Source organism: Oncorhynchus mykiss, chromosome 9 (genome assembly GCF_013265735.2).
Source record: "Oncorhynchus mykiss isolate Arlee chromosome 9, USDA_OmykA_1.1, whole genome shotgun sequence".
Classification (NCBI taxonomy): Eukaryota; Metazoa; Chordata; class Actinopteri; order Salmoniformes; family Salmonidae; genus Oncorhynchus; species Oncorhynchus mykiss.
The window spans coordinates 36,878,159-36,903,604 of record NC_048573.1 but is presented as its reverse complement, the minus strand read 5'-3'; the positions used below and the strand labels follow the sequence as shown (position 1 = coordinate 36,903,604).

The following is a 25,446-nucleotide window of genomic DNA, read 5'->3' as shown; positions in this document are numbered from 1 at the left end:
TTCTCTCTGGTTATTACATAGCTGTACCTGGCTACTATTTAAAATGGTGAATACCATGTTTGGTTATCTTTACTCTTTGGTTGTTCTCTCTGTCCTCTCTGAGGACAACCTGGGAGATTTACCTGGGAGATTTACACATCATTGTCTGTCCAACACTGGACCCTGTGTTTGTCTCTGCGTGTGCACACAATTAATATTTGTTATGTGTTAAAAGGACAGATGTAACTCTTTTGTCCCAATCTGGGTGGGAAAAAGCCGGTCAGAAATCATTGTTGGCATTGAGCAAAGTCCAGTTGCCCTTGAAACTGGAGTAGGCCTAACCCCGGGGGCAGGGAAGGGCAAACTGCAGAAGAGAACACACACACAGCACAATAAATTGGAGGAATTCATCTCTGTGATGTTGCCTAGTCAGTTGCCTAGTAACAGCACAGATCTTTGCCTTAATTTGAGAATCCGGCATGCTGCCTTCCCAGCAGGTGTTACGACCAGTGTGACTGTGAGTGTGTGACTGAGGCTGCTGCTCTGCAAATGAAGGCTTTACAGCTACCTGCTGCTGCAGAATGGCACACATACAGGAAACCATCAGAGACCGTCCATGGATGGAGGCTATTCTATGGATAGATTTGATATGGTATATTCTGAGGATATTTTTTTTGTCTTTCTATATGTCCATCCACTGATTCCTTACATGTTATTTCCCTCTCGTTGTTCCAGATTTTCTAGTAGCCAGTATTCTAGGAATCCTGCCCTGCTACTTGCTAGTCACCCTGACATGCTGCTCCCATACTAACATACTGCCCAGGCTTTAGATTCCTACTGTTGGTATATTGTCATTCCTTGGGTCTCTCACCCTCCCCTTACATGTTACTGTAACATAAGATCACAACCTCTGTGTTTGGCTTTGCTTTGACTCTGAACATGGTTTCTGAGTGAGTGGTCCATTGGCAAGCCAACTTTCTCCACCCCCCAATCTTACCACACCTTTCAGGGGTAGAGGGTGCTTTCTGTTTGTTGACTGTTGATAGCCCATTTATAGCCAAAATAGCTGCTATGGCTATCTTGGATTATAGTGTCCATTAGACCTACATCCTGGGTCACTTGGCCCCCGGCTCCTCTGGGGTGTCCTAGGGTGCTTCTCAATAATTTAAGATGGATTCCTCTCCTCGTTTCCTTTCTCCTCCTCTCCTTCGTCTCCAATGAGAAGATCCTATCAAAACACAAGGTAAACCTGCTGTCAAAGCGTAGGTTTATAAGAGCAGGTTTAGCACAATCCTCCTTAGTCCTATAATGTGATTAGGCTGCTATACTCTCCACCTTATTGATGATACGACTGTGGACTTTAGCCTCTTTACCATTTAGAGTACAACTTCAAATGACAAGTTAATGATATTATACTACACCTTCACCTTACCAGTTGATGAAATCACAGGTTTACAGACTCGAGCCCCCACGGCTGTTGTTTATATTCTTAATTTAAACCACTCAGCAAAGACATCATGTGCCACACCTTTCTTTAACTGTTCTTGTGACTCGTGGGAGTCCCCAACCACAGATCCAGGATTAGATGGCTTTAACCCCATAGTCTCGTGATGCCATCCTTCCAGGTATCGTTTATCACTGGGCTGGAAATTGTGGTTTCCTTGAAACCCATTTTAACCATAACTATTACAGGGAAATAAAACAGTGGTTAGGGGTAACTTCACTGAGACTGTGGAATATCTGTCTTGTTGTGAATGTTGAGACTGGTGTTACACAGCTAGGATGCAATGTTGCATGTGACATCATCTCAAGCAACTGTTGCTGTTACATGTAGCAAATCTAAAGCTCTGGGCCTCTCTCAGGCCTGTGGAACCGATTGTCACGAGGTTGACCGGGTGGCCATAAAGTTGACAGCATTCTAAAATTATTGTGGGAGCAGACAACGGGCCCATAGAACATTCCATAGCCTTCTCTTTCCACATCTTTTTCTTTGTTTCTCTCCAATGCTGGACCAATGCTGTTAGTCAACACACACACACACACACACACACACACACACACACACACACACACACACACACACACACACCACACACACACACACACACACTACTGTTGTCATGACAAAGGCCAGTGTTCTCTGAGTTCTTGTGACATTGTGGAGAGTGTCAGAGAACACACTATAGCCATTCAGTCACGCCCCCTCCCTCTCTCCCTCTTTTTCTCTCTCCCTCTCTCTCCAGCAGCTGTGCATCAGGCTGTGGAATTCTCCCTGACAATCGGAGGCTAAAATACAGTTAAGCTCAGAAGAACTGGGCACTCTGTGCTCGGCTCGCTGGCCTTTGAGTGCCTAAGCCCGATAGGGTTAACAGGTCTTGTGTGTCAAAGATGAAGGGAGCGTTAAACGCTCTCAGAACACAGAGGAATGACTTCAGGAGAGATTGAGAGAGGTCCCATTGTGGCTGTATTTGTAAGGATGGGTCACTTTTGTCCCTTTTTAAATGCCAGATCGCTAAAGCACATATCTATATGTCCTTTAACAAAGATGTTTGGTGTGACTTTAAACCCCTCCACTGTGTTCGTTGTGTCAAACCCCTAGGATTAGGGATGTTGTGGTGACCGTATTACCGCCACACCGGCAGTCATGAGTCGTGAAGGCAGTCAAATTCCAAGTGACCGTTTAGTCACAGTAATTAGGCTTCTCCAAGCTCTGATGCTGCTGAGTCATTAGTAGACTACCAATTTGCTACCTGCCTGGTACTCAGGACTCTATTATCCCTCAAATCACTCTGACATCAATGCAAATGTAATCAAAATCTAATCAAACACTTCATGAGATCCCATGAGCTCATGTTGCACAACATTTTTATAGGCTATGCAATTGCGCAAGAAAACAGAGTGATGGCCTCTATTAAAAAGAGGAGGATCCCATCAGCTTTCTATAGGCTAGACCTACTATATTTATTTCTCAACTTTCATAATATTAAAAATATATTTAGCACATTGATTATCTTTACAATAGGAGTATAGCCTACCTGGCTGGCATGAAGATGAACCACAGGAAACGCGTCCTCCATTTGCTATTTAAGTGCAGGTAGCCTAGTGGTTTGAGGGTTGGGGCAGTAACCGAAAGGTTGCCAGATTGAATCCCTGAGGTGACAAGTAAAAAATCTGTCGTTCTGCCCCTGAACAAGGCAGTTAACCCACTGTTCCTAGGCCGTCATTGTAAATAAGAATTTGTTCTTAACTGACTTGCCTAGTTAAATAATAGGCTCAGGAAGGAGACACGTTCTGTCTCCTAGAGATGAACATACTTTGGTGCGAAAAGTGCAAATCCATCACAGAACAACAGCAAAGGACCCTATGAAGATGCTGAAGGAAACAGGTTCAAAAGTATCTATATCCACAGTAAAAGTCCTATATCGACATAACCTGAAAGGCCGCTCAGCAAGGAAGAAGCCATTGCTCCAAAACCGCCATAAAAAAGCCAGACTACGGTTTGCAAGAGAACTGTCCTCTGGTCTGATGAAACAAAAATAGAACTGTTTGGCCATAATGACCATCGTTATGTTTGGAGAAAAAAGGGGGAGGCTTGCAAGCCGAAGAATACCGTCCCAACCGTGACGCACGGGGGTGGCAGCATCATGTTGTGAGGGTGCTGTGCTGCAGGAGGGACTGGTGTACTTCACAAAATAGATGGCATCATGAGGTAGGAAAATTGTGTGGATATATTGAAGCAACATCTCAAGACATCAGTCAGGAAGTTAAAGCTTGGTTGCAAATGGGTCTTCCAAATGGACAATGACCCCAAGCATACTTCCAAAGTTGTGGCAAAATGGCTTAAGGACAATAAAGTCAAGGTATTGGAGTGACCATCACAAAGCCCTGACCTCAATCCTACAGAAAATTTGTGGGCAGAACTGAAAAAGCGTGTGCGAGTAAAGGAGGCCTAGAAACCTGACTCAGTTACTCCAGCTCTGTTAGGAGGAATGGGCCATAATTCACCCAATTTATTGTGGGAAGCTTGTGGTAGACTACCCAAGTAGTCTACCACAACCCAAGTTAAACAATTTAAAGGCAATGCTACCAAATACTTATTGGGTGTATGTATACTTCTGACCCACTGGGAATGTGATGAAAGAAATAAAAGCTGAAATAAATCATTCTCTCTTCTATTATTCTGACATTTCACATTCTTAAAATAAAGTGGTGCTCCTAACTGACCTAAGACTGTGAATTTTTACTAGGATTAAATATCAGGATTTTAAACGTATTTGGCTAAGGTGTATGTAAACTTCTGACTTCAACTGTATATTTAAAGACAAGATTAAATCAAGAATAGTCTGATGGGTGACAATATTAGCATATCGCTTGTGAATTATATGTTATCACTTGTGAATTATGCCCAGTTTAAAGCAAGATGCCTTTTTTTTGTAATTTTTTCAAATCATAGTTGCACACCTCATGTAGCCTAGCCCGTAGGCCTATATGTTGTGATAAGGTTTGTATCACAACGAAAGTGGCCAAATAACTTCTTAAAATTAAGCACATTACTCTGCTTTACAAGGGGTGTAGAGTCTATCTGGGATACATAAGCAGCGTGTGAATTTAAAGTTTGGGGAAGATACTATTCACCATAAAAATGCACCTTTATAATAAAAGCAGTACATGCATTATCGCATTTGCGTTCACTTTTGATAGTATTATTTTCCACTAATGGAACATTTGTGCTTATAATCTACTGCCGCGTTCACATTGTAATCAAGTACTTCTCAAATTGTGAATGAGATACTGACAAAGTGCGTACAGGTCGGCAAAAAAAAAAAAAAAAAAAACTCATTAGAGTCACATCATACAATGTACAATGTATTAAAAATCAAAACATATACCCGATGTTTGTAGAACAACTAAAGTTACATAAATAACTCTAAATTAAGAATATAGAAGGACCTGTTTCTTTGTTGACGCTCAACACAGAATAGCCGCATGTGCACACTCCATCAGAAATTATTTGGAGAAAATATCCTTTCTATTTTATTCAGCTTTGTTCAATTGATTTTTTCATACTATAAAATAATATAAAATAATGCCACTGAATTCTAAGCAAATCCTGTCTTCTAAATGAATTAGTGTACCCAACAGCCAGATCAGGACCTAACATAAGGACAACTCAGAGTATGCTGTTCTGTTCTTTTGAAATAGACTAAATGTTCTTCATATCTGTAACGGTTTTCTTGGTGAGAAGGAGAGTCGGACCAAAATGCAGCGTGTAGATTGCGATCCATGTTTTAATAAAAAAACGTCAAACACGAATCAATACAAACACTACAAAATAAAGAACGTAATGAACGTAACGAAAACCTAAACAGCCCTATCTGGTGAAAACACATAGACAGGAACAATCACCCACAAACACACAGTGAAAACCAGGCTACCTAAATATGGTTCCCAATCAGAGACAATGACGAACACCTGCCTCTGATTGAGAACCATATCAGGCCGAACATAGAACTGGACAAACTAGACATGTAACATAGAATGCCCACTCAGATCACACCCTGACCAACCAAAACATAGAAACATACAAAGCAAACTATGGTCAGGGTGTGACAGCACCCCCCCCCCCCCCCCCCCCCCCCCCCCCAAGGTGCGGACTCCGGCCGCAAAACCTGATCCTATAGGGGAGGGTCTGGGCGGGCATCTGTCCGCGGTGGCGGCTCTGGCGCTGGACGTGGACCCCACTCCATAATAGTCTTAGTCCACCTCCTTAGCGTCCCTAGATAGGTTACCCTCCTTAATGACAGCTCGGGACAGAGGGGCAGCCCCTGGACAGAGGGGCCGCTCGGGACAGAGGGGCAGCTCAGCACTGAGAGGAACCTCAGCACTGAGAGGAAGCCCAGGCAGGTAGTTGGATCTAGCAGATCCTGGCTGACTGGCAGATCCTGGCTGACTGGCAGATCCTGGCCGACTGGCGGATCCTGGCCGACTGGCGGATCCTGGCCGACTGGCGGATCCTGGCCGACTGGCGGATCCCGGCTGACTGGCGGATCTGGAAGAGTCTGGTTGACTGGCAGATCTGGAAGAGTCTGGCTGACTGGCAAATCTGGATGAGTCTGGTAGACTGGCAGATCTGGAAGAGTCTGGTTGTCTGGTAGATCTGGAAGAGTCTGGTTGACTGGCAGATCTGGAAGAGTCTGGTTGACTGGCAGATCTGGAAGAGTCTGGTTGACTGGCAGATCTGGAAGAGTCTGGCTGACTGGCAGATCTGGAAGAGTCTGTATGACTGGCAGATCTGGAAGAGTCTGGTAGACTGGCAGATCTGGAAGAGTCTGGTTGACTGGCAGCTCTGGCTGCTCCATGCTGACTGGCTGCTCCATGCTGACTGGCAGCTCTGGCTGCTCCATGCTGACTGGCAGCTCTGGCTGCTCCATGCTGACTGGCTGCTCTGGCTGCTCCATGCTGACTGGCTGCTCCATGCTGACTGGCAGCTCTGGCTGCTCCATGCTGACTGGCAGCTCTGGCTGCTCCATGCTGACTGGCAGCTCTGGCTGCTCCATGCAGACTGGCTGATCTGGCTGCTCCATGCTGACTGGCGGCTCTGGCTGCTCCATGCTGACTGGCGGCTCTGGCTGCTCCATGCTGACTGGCGGCCCTGACTGCTCCATGCTGACTGGCGGCTCTGGCTGCTCCATGCAGACTGGCGGCTCTGGCTGCTCCATGCAGACTGGCGGCTCTGGCTGCTCCATGCAGACTGGCGGCTCTGGCTGCTCCATGCAGACTGGCAGCTCTGGCTGCTCCATGCAGACTGGCAGCTCTGGCTGCTCCATGCAGACTGGCAGCTCTGGCTGCTCCATGCAGACTGGCAGCTCTGGCGGCTCCATGCAGACTGGCAGCTCTATGCAGACTGGCAGCTCTATGCAGACTGGCAGCTCTATGCAGACTGGCAGCTCCTTGCAGGCTGGCAGCTCCTTGCAGGCTGGCAGCTCCTTGCAGGCTGGCAGCTCCTTGCAGACTGGCAGCTCCTTGCAGACTGGCAGCTCCTTGCAGACTGGCAGTTCTGAACAGGCGGGAGACTCCGGCAGGGCTGTAGAGGCGGAAAGCTCTGACAGCGCTAAACAGGCGGGAGACTCCGACAGCGCTGGAGAGGAGGAAGGCTCCGGCAGCGCTAGACAGGCGAGGCGCACTCTAGGCCTGATGCGTGGTGCTGGCACTGGTGGTACTGGGCCAAGGACACGCACAGGAAGCCTGGTGCGGGGAGCTGCTACCGGAGGGCTGGGGTGTGGAGGTGGTACTGGAAAGACCGGACCGTGCAGGCGCACTGGAGCTCTTGAGCACCGAGCCTGCCCAACCTTACCTGGTTGAATGCTCACGGTCGCCCTGCCAGTGTGGCGAGGTGGAATAGCCCGCACTGGGCTATGCAGGCGAACCGGAGACACCAAGCGCAAGGCTGGTGCCATGTAAGCCGGCCCAAGGAGACGCACTGGAGACCAGATGCGTAGAGCCGGCTTCATGGCATTAGGCTCGACGCTTAATCTAGCCCGGCCTACACGCGGAGCTGGAATATACCGCACCGGGCTATGCACCAGCACTGGAGACACCGTGCGCACCACTGCATAACACGGTGCCTGTCCGGTCTCTCTAGCCCCCCGGTAAGCACAGGGAGTTTGCGCAGGTCTCCTACCTGGCGTAGCCATACTCCCTGTTAGCCCCCCCCCAAGAAATTTTTGGGGCTGCCTCTCGGGCTTCCTTGCCAGCCGTGTTCCCTCATATTGCCGGCTCCTCTCTCCGGCTGCCTCTGCTCTCCTAAGTGCCTCCACCTGTTCCCATGGGAACCTTGCCATCCAAAACATCCTCCCATGTCCATTCCTCTTTACGCTGCTCCTGCTAGTTGACACGCCGCTTGGTCCTTTTGTGATGGGTGATTCTGTAACGGTTTTCTTGGTGAGAAGGAGAGTCGGACCAAAATGCAGCGTGTAGATTGCGATCCAATGTTTTAATAAACAAACGTCAAACACGAATCAATACAAACACTACAAAATAAAGAACGTAACGAAAACCTAAACAGCCCTATCTGGTGAAAACACATAGACAGGAACAATCACCCACAAACACACAATGAAAACCAGGCTACCTAAATATGGTTCCCAATCAGAGACAATGACGAACACCTGCCTCTGATTGAGAACCACATCAGGCCGAACATAGAACTGGACAAACTAGACATGTAACATAGAATGCCCACTCAGATCACACCCTGACCAACCAAAACATAGAAACATACAAAGCAAACTATGGTCAGGGTGTGACAATATCATGTGTCTTTAGACCTGTCTAAAATAAGTAATGGATTTGTTGTGAAGGTGTAGACTATATTACATGGATTTATTAGACTTTTTAAATGTAGATGTTCCAAAGGTCTTCATCAGTGGCTTGTGTGGAAGCCAGGAGATGCTAAATGTGTTTATGTTTATTACCGGTCAATTACCGTGAAACCGCCAGTTATTTGCTTGACAATCACGGGCTGACAGAATTCCGTGAACGCCACAGCCCTAGCTATTGGATGCCTTTTAAAAATAGGATAACACAGTCCATTGGCTCCCTTGTAAGGGAAGAGATGTCCTAAAGTCATCCTCAGCTTGATTGTTGTAGTCCCACGGTTGGATTGGTCTCTAGTAAGGGGGTGTTTGTCTGGAGTGTTTGCCCCAATATGGAGCTCTGATAGCTCTGATAGTGATTGGCAGGGCCTCCCTCCCTGGAGCCACCAGACCATGGTTGATATGGATGCTTCTCTAAACTATGTACTTTGGGATCCCCACACCCCCTCCCCATATTGTTTTAGAGGGTATTTTAACCGTTCCTTTCATCTCTGGCGGCCCTGTGCCGGACACCCGCTCCGCAATTAAGGGGTAATCTTTTCTAAATGGCACTAAATAAAGTCCCAAATCCCCCCCCCCCCCCCCCCCTTCTTGGTCTAAGAGGATGAATCCCAGCCGCTGTGCTCAGGGCTTATGGATGTCTGGGAGCAAGGCCAGGGCCTGGTGACGCTCAGCCCAGGGAAAAGAGTGCCTGTCTGGGTGCTGCTGCCCTGCCCTGCCACTCCCCTGCCCACCCCCACACTGGTGCTCTACCAGCACTTGTTCCCTGCTAGCCTACTCCACTGTCTGTATGTCTCCACTGGGTCTGTCCTGCTGCTCTGGTGTCCCATGGAATGGGCCAGCTGGGATAAATGCAGACAGACGATGTGTGGGTCCATAAGGCAGTAGAGCAGAAGGCGTTGTCTGCAATGTCTCAAAAATACATACACTACATGACAAAAAGTATGTGGGCTAGAGGTCGACCGATTATGATTTTTCAACGTCGATATCGATACCGATTATTGGAGGACCAAAAAAAGCCGATACCGATAAATCGGACGATTTTTAAAAATGTATTTGTAATAATAACAATTACAACAATACTGAATGGACACTTATTTTAACTTAATATAACACATCAATAAAAATCACTTTAGCCTCAAATAATTAATGAAACATGTTCAATTTGGTTTAAATAATGCAAAAACAAAGTGTGGAGAAGTAAAAGTGCAATATGTGCCATGTAAAAAAGCTAACGTTTGAGTTCCTTGCTCAGAACATGAGAACATATGAAAGTTGGTGGTTCCTTTTAACATGAGACTCCAATATTCCAAGGTAAGAGGTTTTAGGTTGTAGTTAATATAGTATTTATAGGACTATTTCTCTCTATACCATTTTTATTTCAAATACCTTTGACTATTGGAAGTTCTTATAGGCACTTTAGTATTGCCAGTGTAACAGTATAGCTTCCGTCCCTCTCCTCGCCCCTATCTGGGCTCGAACCAGGAACACAACGACAACAGCCACATTTGAAGCAGCGTTACCCATCACTCCACAAAAGCCGCGGCCCTTGCAGAACAAGGGGAATAACTACTCAAAGTCTCAGAGCGAGTTAGCGAGCACCCCGTTAACTAGCTAGCCATTTCATATCTGTTACACCAGCCATTAGGCTGATAGGCTTGAAGTCATAAAAAGCACTGTGCTTGTGTAGAGCTGCTAGCAAAACGCACTAAAGTGCTGTTTGAATGAATGCTTACGAGCCTGCTGCTGCCTACCATCGCTCAAATCATAGACTTAATTATAACATAACAAACAGAAATACGAGCCTTTGGTCATTAATATGGTCGAATCCGGAAACTATCATTTCGAAAACAAAACGTTTATTATTTCAGTGAAATACTGAACCGTTCAGGATTTTATCTAACGGGTGGCAACCCTAAGTCTAAATATTCTTGTTACATTGCAGAACCTTCAATGTTATGTCATAATTATGTAAAATTCTGGCAAATGATTTTGCAATGAGCCAGGCTGCCCAAACTGTTGCATATACCCTGACTCTGCGCACAATGAACGCAAGAGAAGTGACACAATTACACCTAGTTAATATTGCCTGCTAACCTGGATTTCTTTTAGCTATGCAGGTTTAAAAATATATACTTCTGTGTATTGATTTTAAGAAAGGCATTGGTGTTTATGGTTAGGCACAGTCGTCCAACGATTGTGCTTTTTACGCAAATGGGGTTGAGGTCAGAGCTCTGTGCACACCAGTCAAGTTCTTCCACAATGATCTCTATAAATAATTTCTGTATGGACCTCGCTTTGTGCACGGAGGCATTGTGATGCTGAAACAGAAAGAGGCCTTCCCCAAACTATGGCATTGAAAAGGACCTTCCCCAAATCATGGCATTGCGCATGGTGATCTTAGGCTTGATGGAAACCCATGGCCGAAGCTCCAGACGAACAGTTCTTGTGCTGACGTTGCTTCCAGAGCCATTTTGGAACTCGGTAGTGAGTGTTACATGCTTCAGCACTCAGGGGTCCCATTCTGTGAGCTTGTGTGGCCTACCACTTCGCGGCTGAGCCATTGTTGCTCCTAGACGATTCCACTTCACAATAACAGCACTTACAGTTGACCGGGGCAGCTCTAGCAGGGCAGACATTTGATGAACTGATTTGTTGGAAATGTGACATCCTATGACGGTGCCACGTTGATAGTCTCTGAGCTATTCGGTAAGGCCATTCTACTGTTAATATTTGTCTATGGAGATTGCATGGCTGTGTGCTTGATTTTTATACACCTTTCAGAAATGGGTGTGGCTGAAATTGCTGAATCCACTAATATAGTGTACTTCCGGAAGGAGTCCTTCTCTAGGTTTGTGTAACTTGAGTCACAGGTTCATGTCAAGGGCGGCCCTTGTGAATCTGGTGTAACTACAATCATTTGGACCGAGTGACCATATGGTGGCTTGGATTGTACAAACAAAAAGATCCCCATCTCACCCAAATTTGAATATGACCAACTTCTGTTAAAGCTTAATAACTTTAAGGCCTTTTGTTTCTTCCCTCAATGATGGATGAAGGATCAGCAGGCTGTATTCATCACAGATCAAGCATATGTTTGGGTGTTTAAGTCTGAGGTACTGTACAGTGAAGGGCTTTGGGTTGTTTGTTGGCTGTATTGAAATAGGAGCTGCGGGTTAGTGAAGCAGTCCACAGGGCCAAGGTGATGTAGGAGTGGGAACAGCTGTGTTTGTTTCCCTTCAGTTATGAGGTTTGGTGTGGGTGGGTCTCTGGTTGGGAGAGGGTTAGACAAGGAAGCTGTTGAACTGTTGAACTGTTGTGACTTTGGGAGACAGCAGGCATGACATCAGCAAGGGCAAAGGTTTTGCATTTCGGGTGCTTGGTATGTCTCTCATAGCTTTCCAGGGTAGCTGTCTGTTCGATGACCTCCCTGGCCTATAGTGCAACACACATGCTGGACCCCATGTGGAGATGGACTGCCCCTTTACCATTGTATGCAGGATGATGTCATCATTGACTGCAATGGGGAGGTTTCTCGCCACGTTCAGATCAGAGATCAAGCGTCTTACCTGTGTCTCGTCATGATCCCTCTCACTGGCCAACTCTCACTGACCAACTCTCACTGACCCTGCCCTCAGTCCTGTCAGACTTGGTGTCGTAGAAGTTCTGTTTCTTTCTTTACTCACTTCAGCCACCATTTTTCTAAACATATGCCCTGTTGAGACTGCTACTTCTCTGGATGCCGCCCTAGAGTGGGTTAATTCCCGACCCGCATCTAGCCTCTCTAGTGCAGTATGAACCTCAGATTAGAGCTTTGGGCGATATTAGCTGTATTCAGCTTTCGGGGGGCATTAGCCTGAGGATAACACCAATTTGGAGTTATAAAATAAAATAAAATGTTATTAGTCACATGCGCTGAATATAACAGGTAGACCTTACAGTGAAATGCTTACTTACGAGCCCCTAACCAACAATGCAGTAAAAACAAATATGGAAAAGAATAAGAAATAAAAAATAACAAGTCATTAAAAAGCAGCAGTAAAATAAAGTGGTGATCCTAACTGACCTACGACAGGGAATTTTTACTGGGAGTAAATGTCAGGAATTGTGAAAAAATGTGTTTAAATGTATTTGGCTAAGGTGTATGTAAACTTCCGACTTCAATTGTACATGTAGGTAGAGTTATTAAGGTGACAAAGCATAGATGATAACGACAGAGAGTAGCAGCGGTGTAAAAGAGAGGAGGGGGGGCAATGCAAATAGTCTAGGTAGCCATTTGATTAGGTGTTCAGGAGTCTTATGCCTTGGGGGTAGAAACTGTTTAGAGGCCTCTTGGACCTAGACTTGGCACTCCGGTACCGCTTGCCGTGCGGTTGCAGAACCTTTTGAGGATCTGAGGACTCATGCCAAATCTTTTCAGTCTTCTGAGGGGGAATAAGTTCTGAGGGGGCGTGCTCGGTCCTCTTTTTCCTGTTGTCCACAATTTGTCTTGATCACGTTGAGGGAGCACCACATGGCTAGGTCTCTGACCTCCTCCCAATAGGCTGTCTCATCGTTGTCGGTGATCAGGCCAACCACTGTTGTGTCATCGCCAAACTTAATGATGGTGTTAGAGTCGTGCCTGGCCGTGCAGTCATAAGTGAACAGGGAGTACAGGAGGGGACTGAGCACGCACCCCTGAGGGACCCCTGTGTTGAGGATCAGTGTAGCGGATGTGTTGTTACCTACCCTTACCACTTGGGGGTGGCCCATCAGGAAGTCCAGGATCCAGTTGCAGAGGGAGGTGTTTAGTCCCAGGGTCCTTAGCTTATTGATTAGCTTTGAGGGCACTATGGTGTTGAACGCTGAGCTGTAAACAATGAATAAATAGCGTTCTCACATAGGTGTTCCTTTTGTCCAGTTGGGAAAGGGCACTGTGGAGTGCAATAGAGATTGCATCATCTGTGGATCTGTTGGGGCGGTATGCAAATTGGAGTGGGTCTACGGTTTCTGGGATAATGGTGTTGATGTGTGCCATGAACAGCCTTTCAAAGCACTTCATGCTATGGGTCGGTAGTCATTTAAGTAGGTTACCTTAGCGTTCTTGAGCACAGGCTGCTTCAAACATGTTAGTATTACAGACTCAGACAGGGAGAGGTTGAAAATGTCAATGAAGACACTTGCCAGTTGGTCAGCGCATGCTCGGAGTACACGTCCTGGTAATCCGTCTGTCCCTGCGACCTGTTTAATGGTCTTACTCACATCGGCTGCGGGGAGCGTGATCACACAGTCCTCCGGAACAGCATGTTTCAGTGTTATTTGCCTCAAAGCAAGCATAGAAGTAGTATAGCTCGTCTGGTAGGCTCGTGTCACTGGGCAGCTCTCAGCTGTGCAAGCCCTGCCACATCCGATGAGCGTCAGAGCTCGATGTAGTACGATTCGATCTTAGTCCTGTATTGATGCTTTGCCTGTTTGATGGTTTGTCGGTGGGGATAGTGGGATTTCTTATAAGCTTCCGGGTTAGAGCCCCACTCCTTGAAAGCGGCAGGTCAAGCCTTTAGCTCAGTGCAGATGTTTGCTGTAATCCATGGCTTCTGGTTTGGGTATGTAAGTACGGTCACTGTGGGGACGATGTCATCGATGCACTTATTGATGAAGCCAATGACTGAGGTGGTGTACTCCTCAATGCCATCGGAGGAATCCCGGAACATATTCCAGTCTGTGCTAGCAAACAGTCCTGTAGCTTAGCATCTGCTTCATCTAACCACTTTTTTAATGATCTAATCACTGGTGCTTCCTGCTTTTGTTTTTGCTTGTTAGCAGGTATCAGGAGGATAGAATTATGGTCAGATTTGACAAATGGAGGGTGAGGGAGAGCTTTGTATGAGTCTCTGTGTGTGAAGTAAAGGTGTTCCTGAGTTTTTTTCCCTCTGGTTGCACATTTAACATGCTGATAGAAATTTGGTAAAACGGATTTAAGTTGCTCTGCATTGAAGTCCCCGGCCACTAGGAGCGCTGCCTCTGGGTGAGAGCGTTTTCTTGTTTGCTTATGGCAGAATACAGTTTATTCAATGCTGTCTTACTGCCAGCCAGAGTCTGTGGTGGTATGTAAACAGCTATGAAAAATACAGATGAAAACTCTCTAGGTAGATAGTGTGATCTACAGCTTATCATGAGATACTCTACCTCAGGCGAGCAATATCTTGAGACTTTCTTAGATATCGTGGACCAGCTGTTATTTACAAAAGTACGTAGTACATAATACATAATAATACATACATACATAAATACATAATACATCCTCACCCACCCGGAGTACCCTTGGGATTCAGGAGGGCACAAATAGCCAAAATGTGTGTGATCTTACTACTATTGGCAATGTGTGTTTGTGTGTGTGGAATAGTGATTACTTGTTTGGACATTAGATTGAGGCAGCTCTGAATTAATTCATCCAGTCACAGTGCATTAACCTTTCTGATCTCCCCATCCCGGATCCGGGTTCGTGAATACAGACTCAAGCTCATTACCATAACGCAACGTTAACTATTCATGAAAATCGCAAATGAAATGAAATAAATATGCTAGCTCTCAAGCTTAGCCTTTTGTTAACAACACTGTCATCTCAGATTTTCAAAATATGCTTCTCAACCATTGCAAAACAAGCATTTGTGTAACAGTATTGATGGCTAACGTAGCATTTAGCATTAGCATTCAGCTGGCAACATTTACACAAAAAAACAGAAAAGCATTCAAAAAAATCATTTACCTTTGAAGAACTTCAGATGTTTTCAATGAGGAGACTCTCAGATAGCAAATGTTCAGTTTTTCCTGAAAGATTATTTGTTTAGGACAAATCGCTCCGTTTTCTGCGTCACGTTTAGCTATGAAAAAACCCCTGTATCCAGGATTGTGTAAATCTATCAGCAAGCTCATTAGCATAACACAACGTTAACTATTTATGAAAATCGCAAATGAAATGAAATAAATATGCCATCTCTCAAGCTTAGCCTTTTGTAAACAACACTGTCATCTCAGATTTTCAAAATATGCTTCTCAACCATAGGAAAACAATCATTTGTGTAAAAGTAGCTAGCTAGAGTTAGCATTTCGCGTTAGCATTTAGCGTTAGCATTAGCGTTAGCATCCAGCACGCAACATTAACAAAAACATAAAAGCCTTCAAATAAAATAATTTACCTTTGAAGAACTTCTGATGTTTTCAATGAGGATACTCTCAGTTAGATAGCAGATGCTCAGTTTTTCCAAAAAGATTCCTTGTGTATTAGAAATAGCTCCGTTTTATACATCACATTTGGCTACCAAAAAAAATCCATAAATTCAGTCCTCAAAACGCAAACTTTTTTCCAAATTAACTCCATAATATCGACTGAAAACATGGCAAACGTTGTTTAGAATCAATCCTCAAGGTGTTTTTCACATATCTCTTCATTGATACATTGTTCTTGGAAACATGCTTTCTCTCCTGAATCCCAGGAGAAAATGCCTGCACCTGAAGATTACGCACAAATTTAGACAAAGGACACCGGGCGGACCTCTGGAAAATGTAGTCTCTTATGGCCAATCTTCCAATGATATGCCTACAAATACGTCACAATGCTGCTAAGACCTTGGGCGAACGACAGAAAGTGTAGGCTCATTCCTTGCGCAATCACAGCCATATAAGGAGAGAATGGAAAACAGAGCTTCAGAAATTCTGCTAATTCCTGGGTGATGCATCATCTTGGTTTCGCCTGTAGAATGAGTTCTGGGGCACTTACAGACAAAATCTTTGCAGATTCTGAAACTTCAGAGTGTTTTCTTTCCAAAACTGTCAAGAATATGCATAGTCGAGCATCTTTTCGTGACAAAATATCGCGCTTAAAACGGGAACGTTTTTTATCCAAAAATGAAATAGCGCCCCTAGAGCTCTAAGAGGTTAACCTGTTGCGACGAGCAATCCCGTATCCGGGAGCGTAATTATAGCCTCAAGCTCATTACCATAACGCAATGTTAACTATTCATGAAAATCGCAAATGAAATGAAATAAATATATTGGCTCACAAGCGTAGCCTTTTGTTAACAACACTGTCATCTCAGATTTTCAAAAAATGCTTTTCAACCATAGCTACACAAGCATTTGTGTAAGAGTATTGATAGCCTAGCATTCAGCAGGCAACATTTTCACAAAAACAAGAAAAGCATTCAAATAAAATAATTTACCTTTGAAGAACTTCGGATGTTTTCAATGAGGAGACTCTCAGTTAGATCGCAAATGTTCAGTTTTTCCAAAAATATTATTTGTGTAGGAGAAATCGCTCCATTTTGTTCATCACGTTTGGCTAAGAAAAAAAACAGAAAATTCAGTCATTACAACGGCAAACTTTTTTTCCAAATTAACTCCATTATATCGACAGAAACATTGCAAACGTTGTTTAGAATCAATCCTCAAGGTGTTTTTCACATATCTATTCGATGATAAATCACTCGTGGCAGTTTGGTTTCTCCTCTGAACAAAATGGAAAAATGCACGCACCTGGAGATTACGCAATGGTTTCGACGGAGGACACCGAGCGGACACCTGGTAAATGTAGTCTCTTATGGTCAATTTTCCAATGATATGCCTACAAATACGTCACAATGCTGCAGACACCTTGGGGAAATGACAGAAAGTGTAGGCTCATTCCTTGCGCATTCACAGCCATATAAGGAGACATTGGAACACAGCGCATTCAAAATCTGGCTCACTTCCTGTATGAAATTTCATCTTGGTTTCGCCTGTAGCATTAGTTCTGTGGCACTCACAGACAATATCTTTGCAGTTTTGGAAACGTCAGAGTGTTTTCCTTCCAAAGTTGTCAATTATATGCATAGTCGAGCATCTTTTCGTGACAAAATATTTTGTTTAAATGGGAACGTTTTTCATCCAAAAATGAAATACTGCCCCCAGAGGTTCAAGAGGTTAATTCCTCAACACAAATCACCCAATGTTTCTGCGCTAGCACTATATGGCTGATTCAAATAATCAAAGCTTGATGGTGAGTTGTTGATTTGAATCAGCTGTTTAGTGCTAGGGCAAAAAGCAAAACGTGCATCCTGGTGGGGACCCCTGATTTAGTAGACGCTCTTATCCAGAGTGCATACATTTTCATACTTTTCCGTACTGGTTCCCCGTCAGAATCGAAACCGGTACTCTGGCGTTGCAAGCACCATGCTCTGCCAACTGAGCCACACAGGACTCCTGCGTCCACTCCTTCCCCTCTCCTCCTCCTCCTCTCATATCCTCCTCCCTATCCTGTTATTCTTTATTTCTCTGTCATCATATTAAGTCCGTTTCTCAACTAGCTGATTAGGCTAGACGTTTTGTCTTCACCACAGAATGTATTCTTCAGCACATTTTGTATCCAACTGGTATTTCTTAATTGTCTCTCTGTAATGTGTCCTGGATCACAACGATTGTGCTGAGGATGATTATTATGCCTATTCTGAGAGAGAAAGGCTAGTTAGTCCACAGGAGGTTGGTGGCCCCTTAATTGGGGAGAAGGGGCTCTTGGGTTAATGGCTGGAGCGGAATCAGCGTAATGGTATCAAATAGATCGAACACAGGGTTTCCTTGTGTTTTGATGCCCTTCAATTTGCTCCATTCCAGCCATTATTATGAGCCATCCTCACCTTAACAGCCTCCACTGAGTTAGTCCCATGACTTTCGCTGGTGTTCGGCGAGCCACTGGGTACTTTTAGATTCACTTACCGATACGTACGATCTGCACTATACTAACTCACTGAGAGAAGTGACCCAAGTCACTTGGTTGTGTAGTGATTCTGTTCTCCACCTGGCAAAGAGTAAATGCCTATCAGTGCTTAGGCTGGTTACGTGATACTGTTTCTCCAAACGTGTGTGTTATATAAACGTGTGTGTGTGTGTTGTATAAACGTGTGTGTCTTCTCCTGACTCCCGCCTGCATTGTTCCTTTTATTAGAGTGTGTGGATTAATTCTATCATCGGATCCCCCTCAAACTCTGTTTAAGCTCTCTGCCAAGTGCTCCAGCCAACCTGAGATGCAGTAGTTTAGTTTACACCCACACACCCTAACCGATACAGGGAAACAGATAGCCTTACACCCTACCACACTCCTACACTCTTGTTGTGAGCAACACTATACCTTCCCTCTCCCTGTTCTGTGATTTTTTTAGGCCTTTAACACATGACTTAGGATCATGTCCCTACTTCAGAGCCAAACAACAAGACATGTTTCTTGCCCCCAGCCCTCCTCAGAAGTTAAGGGCAGAAAGGTAAGGCCATACAGCAAGGGCAGCTCTAGACAATGGTATTATAGTCATCTCACCCCTGCTTGGCCTCCTCACTCTGAACCAGTGCCATCTTGAATCTGACTCCCAGGCCACCCCCTTTCCCTCAGCAAGCTCCCTAATGCTCTCCACAGCTCCTTCCCTCTATTGAATTACAGTCCAGCGTTGTATCCTGTTTACCGTTCACAGCCCTAGCTGGGTATTAATAGGAGGCCGGAAGCAGCTGAAATATGACTCTATGGACCAGACCGGACGTCTTTGAGAGAATAGGAGAGACGGAGCAGAGGCAAAGAGTTCAATTAAAAGCCAACCACCTTTGTGTTTTCAAGACTGAAGGTGGGTGTTTGTGGAAGTAATGTGTTTGTTTCCTCTCAGTGGGGTGTCTCCTGTCCTGCCAAGGAAATGGAGGATACCCACCCCTCTGAGCTGACTCTGTGACACTGACTCTGTGACATGGAGAGGTGGACCAGTGTCATTATCAGCATTCACTAAGCTCTTCTAATCTAACACACATGTACGCACGCTCTAGTGAATACGTGTGAATACGCTACTAACTTGGCTATTACACTTGCGCTCAGTGCTACATTTTCTTAAAACTGCATTGTTGGTTAAGGGCTTGCAAGTAAGCATTTCACTGTAAGGTCTACCTGTTGTATTCGGCGCATGTGACAAATACAATTTGATTTGATTTGAGATGGGATCTGCCTCCCCTCCTGAGCCTCTCCCCTAGAAGAACACCCCCAGGGCGTATTGGGGAAGAATTGGCCCCGAGGGTGTATGAGAGAACCCCTTGGGGTACGGGAGGGGGTAGAGTTACCCTATACAAATTAGCATAATACAGAGCGCAGGAATCAGGATTTTATGGCATAAGTAGACAGATGGTGGATGCCCCCCCCCCCCCCCCCCACACACACACACACACACACACACACACGAACACACAGGCATGACCAGCCTCATCCCTATCTTCAATCGAGGGTCTCCGACACAGGAAGGTGTCTGACTCTGTGATCTACCCATCCATCCATCTTACACTGCAGTCTGCAGCTGACTATTTGCTCTGCCATGTAGAAGACCTCGGGTGCAGTGGGAGTATAGTGTATCAAGGTAGGTCCAAGGTCTGCCTTCAGGAGCTTTTTGATTGGTTTGTGGGTCTGATGGTACAGCCTAGAGGAAATAGTCAATAGATATTATTGTTCCCTGTAAAAATGTGTTTTGACACCCTCCTCTTCAGCTCTGCTATAATTGTCAGCCGTGTCCACTTGTGATTATCATGTAGTGGCCTTTCCTCTCCACTCCTCTTGTCTATATTCATTTTACCACAGGGTTTGATTTAGAGCCTCTCATCATGAAGTAGCCTAGATTGAATAGGTCCCCTCTCTACTCTGTCTCTGGAGTCCACACCACACTACCACACCCAGTTCTTCCGGGCCACCCTCTCATTCCAGGCTCTCGCCCGGGGCCTCTGTTAACATGACCATTATCGTCAAGAGAGGTCTCCCACTCCCCCCCCCACCATCCCTCTCCCCTGCCTCCCCAGGCCCTCAGTGAAAGTAGGCCAGTGGGTCTGGGCCCCTTCTCACTCTCCTTATACCTCCCCCTTTCCCCCACAGTAACCCCTTCTACATGCCTTGGTGACTCACACACTAGTAGGGTGGGTGTGGGGGAGAGCGGACCCTAGTCAGGGGACCCCAGTGGACCACTGCTATATGGGCTATTGTATGTCAGACATGAATGAGGGGGGAGGCCAGGAGGGATAGAGGGAGGGCGGGGTGGTGGTAAAAAAAATGGGTGGAGCATGGGGGGGGGGGGGGTAGATCAAGAACAATCACAGCAAGGGACTTGTAGACCGTGGAGGGGAATGGCAGTGGGGTTGGAGGGGGGAATGATTGTGTGTTTTGGAAATGGGGGAAGGTAGGGGGAGATTGTAATTGGCTGTGTGCCAGTCTCTCAGGGGTCTTTGAGAAATTGGACTAAGAGATGGAGAGAGGGCAGGGCCCGATGCCAGACTTTCCTGTGGGAACGAGCCTGCTATCTTTTAGGTGTGAGGAGAATAGAGGAGAGCAAAACCCTGCTCGGTCCCATCAGTAGCCTTCTTAATGATTTTAGAGAGCCACAACTCAAAGGGGAAGTGCTTAACCATTGTTAGGCGGTGTTATAAGGGATATGTGGCCTGCATTTGCACTGTATTTCTCTCCCAAATATTTCAGTGCATTGTGTATGTTAGAGTTCGAGCATATTAATGGAGGAGGCCTAATGCTAAGATATCGATCGTTTGTCGAAATGTCAATGCAATTCTTGGAAGTGAAGTGTCTGAAAGGCCAAATAGTGTGGTGCATATGGAACCTAGCCATTTGTCATTGTAATGTAGAATGGGAAATGCATATGACAAGGTCACGTTCAAAGCTTTGAAAAGAATGCTGTCTGTCTGTCTGTCTGTCTGTCTGTCTGTCTGTCTGTCTGTCTGTCTGTCTGTGTGTGACATATTGGGTCTCATTTGGCATCCATGTTCCTCCTGACCTGAGACTTAACCCCACTGGGAGAGAGGGCAGTGACACACACACACACACACACACACACACACACACACACACACACATACAGAGAGAGAGACTGTAATTACAGCTAGTGGGAAAGGGGTCATTATTCTTCGTTCGGAGTAGGGGGCTAGCCCAAGAGACTGGGTTAGTTAGGGTGGGTGGGTTAGCAGAGAGGGAATTGGGGTGAGCGGTGGATGGGTGTGGAATGGAGGTTAAAGGCTTTGGGGTGTAAGGGGGTAGAGAGAGGTTAGGAAGGAGTTTGGAATGAGGGATGGACCAGGTGAGTGAATAGAGTCATTTTACGAGGTGGGGAGCCACAGGAAGGAGGCAAATCTGCTATATATCGGTCACAATCACTTCTCCCTCCCTCACCCCCTGATTGATTAGACATGTCTGAGTAGTGATATGAGATTGTGCTGATTTAGGAGAGTGCATTACGGTTTCATATACGATATTCATCTTGTGTAAGATAATGACTCAGATTAAATGACAGCTGGTTTTATGAATTGGAATGATATTAAAATGAGTGATATGCTGCTTTCCAAGACTGTGCTAAGTACCAGCTAAACCCCCTTCTCTACAAGCCTGACCGGAACTATGGAAGAGGAAAACAAATTGATTAAGGTCTGGGAGATACTCCCCCTTCCCTGACCTTGGCTTTGGCAAGGGAATGCAATCACGTTTGTTTGTGTTTGTGTATGTGTGTGTGTGTGTGTGTGTGTGTGTGTGTGACATAAGAAAGAATGAGTCTGAGCGGAAGACTTAATACACAGAGGAGAGTTCATTCACTTCATGGATGTAGAACTGTTAATCATCATGACACTGTGACAGAGACAGTACAGACCAAAACAAACATTTAAAATCCACCAAGGAGAGGTGAGTAGATTTGGTCAGTTTGGTGAGGGGAGTTGGGGAGAAACGGAGTGTAAGGAATCAGAGCACCACATTGGTCTCTCTTTCTTTCTTTCTTTCTTTCTCTCTCTCTCTCTCTCTCTCTCTCTCTCTCTCTCTCTCTCTCTCTCTCACTCGGTCTTTCTCTGGCGATAGGGCAGCAGTGCTCTGAAACAGCCATCTGTGCCAGAGTGTCCCCTCTGCCAGCCTCCTCTTCCCGCCCCCGGTTCTGTCACAGTAATTGGCATGGTAACCATAACGACGGCTGTTCCCCTCGGGTGTGGGCGTGTGGATCAACGAAATATGGCCCAGACAGACAGACAGACAGACAAATCTCCCTCTGTTGAATAGCGGGGAGCGGTTAGAGCTATGGACGCCCGGCCCGGCACCAGATAAGGCTGTCTCTGCATTGCAAATCACAGAAAGACTAAGTCCTGACTAAGCCTGCGCTGCGCTGAGCGTCTGTGATATGAGTAATTACATCAACGTCAGACACAGTCACTGATAGGGGCACCTGATGTATGGTGCATATTGGACCTTTAGAATCAGTCCTCTCCCTTTAGAGAGTTCCCTTTCCCTTTCCTCATGGTCGATAGTAGATTCAGCAGCCAAACAATAGACTGCATAAACAACCTCTAGAGGTCAGCTGCTCTCCTTATTTTCTATAGACTAATGCTTATAAACATCCTCTATATATACAGATGGTTCCTTACTATTCAATAGACTGGATTAAAACCAATACTACAAAATACAATGGGTCCCTCCCTTACTATTCAATAGACTGCATGTAAGGCATGTATTTTTATTTTAGGAGGTGGATCAGCTTTAATATTGCAGATTGTAGCTTCCATCAGTGTAATTGTCTGCATCATTTCCAATCCTCCATATCTTTTTTTTGTAAATATATACAGTACCAGTCAAAAGTTTGGACACATCTACTCATTTAAGGGTTTTTCTTTATTTTTACTATTTTCTACACTGTAGAATAATAGTGAAGACATCAAAACTATCAAGTAACACATGTAGTGACCAAATAAAAATATATATACATACATTTTTAAAACATATTTTCCTTTATTATTTTCCCCCTAACCCTACCACTCCTCCCCTAATTGGAGTAAACTAATGAACAACAACACTTAGGCTTCTACTTCCAGCTTATACATACTATATACATTTTACAGACACAATCTATTTTACAATATTGTTTTTAGCCCTCCCCTACTTGAATTAGATCCATTGTCCTGGGTGGTGGTTCGAACAGAGTTCGGGAAAGTCGTATTCCTGGTCGTAATGTTGGTAAGTTAACGTTGCTCTTATATCCAATAGTTCTTCCCGGCTGTATGTAATAAGACTTAAGATTTCCTGGGGTAACAATGTAAGAAATAATACATAAAAAAAACAGAACTGCATAGTTTCCTAATAGCTCAAAGCGAGGCAACCATCTCTGTCGGCGCCATCAATGTGTGTTATCAACACTACAAAACCGTTTTGAGGTAATGCTGCAATTAGTTGGTTGTAATTTTGGGTAGAGCAGACAATTCCATATACAGTGCCTTGCGAAAGTATCCGGCCCCCTTGAACTTTGCGACCTTTTGCCACATTTCAGTCTTTAAACATAAAGATATAAAACTGTATTTTTTTGTGAAGAATCAACAACAAGTGGGACACAATCATGAAGTGGAACGACATTTATTGGATATTTCAAACTTTTTTAACAAATCAAAAACTGAAAAATTGGGCGTGCAAAATTATTCAGCCCCTTTACTTTCAGTGCAGCAAACTCTCTCCAGAAGTTCAGTGAGGATCTCTGAATGATCCAATGTTGACCTAAATGACTAATGATGATAAATACAATCCACCTGTGTGTAATCAAGTCTCCGTATAAATGCACCTGCACTGTGATAGTCTCAGAGGTCCGTTAAAAGCGCAGAGAGCATCATGAAGAACAAGGAACACACCAGGCAGGTCCGAGATACTGTTGTGAAGAAGTTTAAAGCCGGATTTGGATACAAAAAGATTTCCCAAGCTTTAAACATCCCAAGGAGCACTGTGCAAGCGATAATATTGAAATGGAAGGAGTATCAGACCACTGCAAATCTACCAAGACCTGGCCGTCCCTCTAAACTTTCAGCTCATACAAGGAGAAGACTGATCAGAGATGCAGCCAAGAGGCCCATGATCACTCTGGATGAACTGCAGAGATCTACAGCTGAGGTGGGAGACTCTGTCCATAGGACAACAATCAGTCGTATATTGCACAAATCTGGCCTTTATGGAAGAGTGGCAAGAAGAAAGCCATTTCTTAAAGATATCCATAAAAAGTGTCGTTTAAAGTTTGCCACAAGCCACCTGGGAGACACACCAAACATATGGAAGAAGGTGCTCTGGTCAGATGAAACCAAAATTGAACTTTTTGGCAACAATGCAAAACGTTATGTTTGGCGTAAAAGCAACACAGCTGAACACACCATCCCCACTGTCAAACATGGTGGTGGCAGCATCATGGTTTGGGCCTGCTTTTCTTCAGCAGGGACAGGGAAGATGGTTAAAATTGATGGGAAGATGGATGGAGCCAAATACAGGACCATTCTTGAAGAAAACCTGATGGAGTCTGCAAAAGACCTGAGACTGGGACGGAGATTTGTCTTCCAACAAGACAATGATCCAAAACATAAAGCAAAATCTACAATGGAATGGTTCAAAAATAAACATATCCAGGTGTTAGAATGGCCAAGTCAAAGTCCAGACCTGAATCCAATCGAGAATCTGTGGAAAGAACTGAAAACTGCTGTTCACAAATGCTCTCCATCCAACCTCACTGAGCTCGAGCTGTTTTGCAAGGAGGAATGGGAAAAAAATTCAGTCTCTCGATGTGCAAAACTGATAGAGACATACCCCAAGCGACTTACAGCTTTAATCGCAGCAAAAGGTGGCGCTACAAAGTATTAACTTAAGGGGGCTGAATAATTTTGCACGCCCAATTTTTCAGTTTTTGATTTGTTAAAAAAGTTTGAAATATCCAATAAATGTCGTTCCACTTCATGATTGTGTCCCACTTGTTGTTGATTCTTCACAAAAAAATACAGTTTTATATCTTTATGTTTGAAGCCTTAAATGTGGCAAAAGGTCGCAAAGTTCAAGGGGGCCGAATACTTTCGCAAGGCACTGTATGTTTATTATCTGTATGTGTGACATAACTCCACCAGTCCTATTTATGATATAATTTACAAAGATTATACATTTTTTAAACATTGAATCGAAAAATAATGTTTTTTTTTATCAATTAGTATATTTGAGTTTAACCACAAAAATCTGAAATTGCAAACAACTTTCTATGACTGAGATTATTTAATTTTCAAATAACCAATAGTGAGA

At 44.8% G+C, this 25,446-nt stretch overlaps 1 protein-coding gene across 5 annotated transcripts in view; it reads left to right on the top strand.

The window, feature by feature from the left end:
- Nucleotides 1–25,446, top strand: part of LOC110531982 (protein bicaudal D homolog 2) — a 79,819-nt gene that overhangs the window by 4,096 nt on the left and 50,277 nt on the right. The window contains exon 1 of one of the 5 annotated variants that reach the window (XM_036987908.1): nucleotides 18,887–18,973. The exons of the other annotated variants lie outside the window; for them this stretch is intronic. The gene's annotated coding sequence lies outside the window, so the exon portion shown is untranslated. Of the gene's footprint in view, nucleotides 1–18,886; nucleotides 18,974–25,446 lie in introns of those variants that run through there. 5 annotated transcript variants of the gene reach the window in all.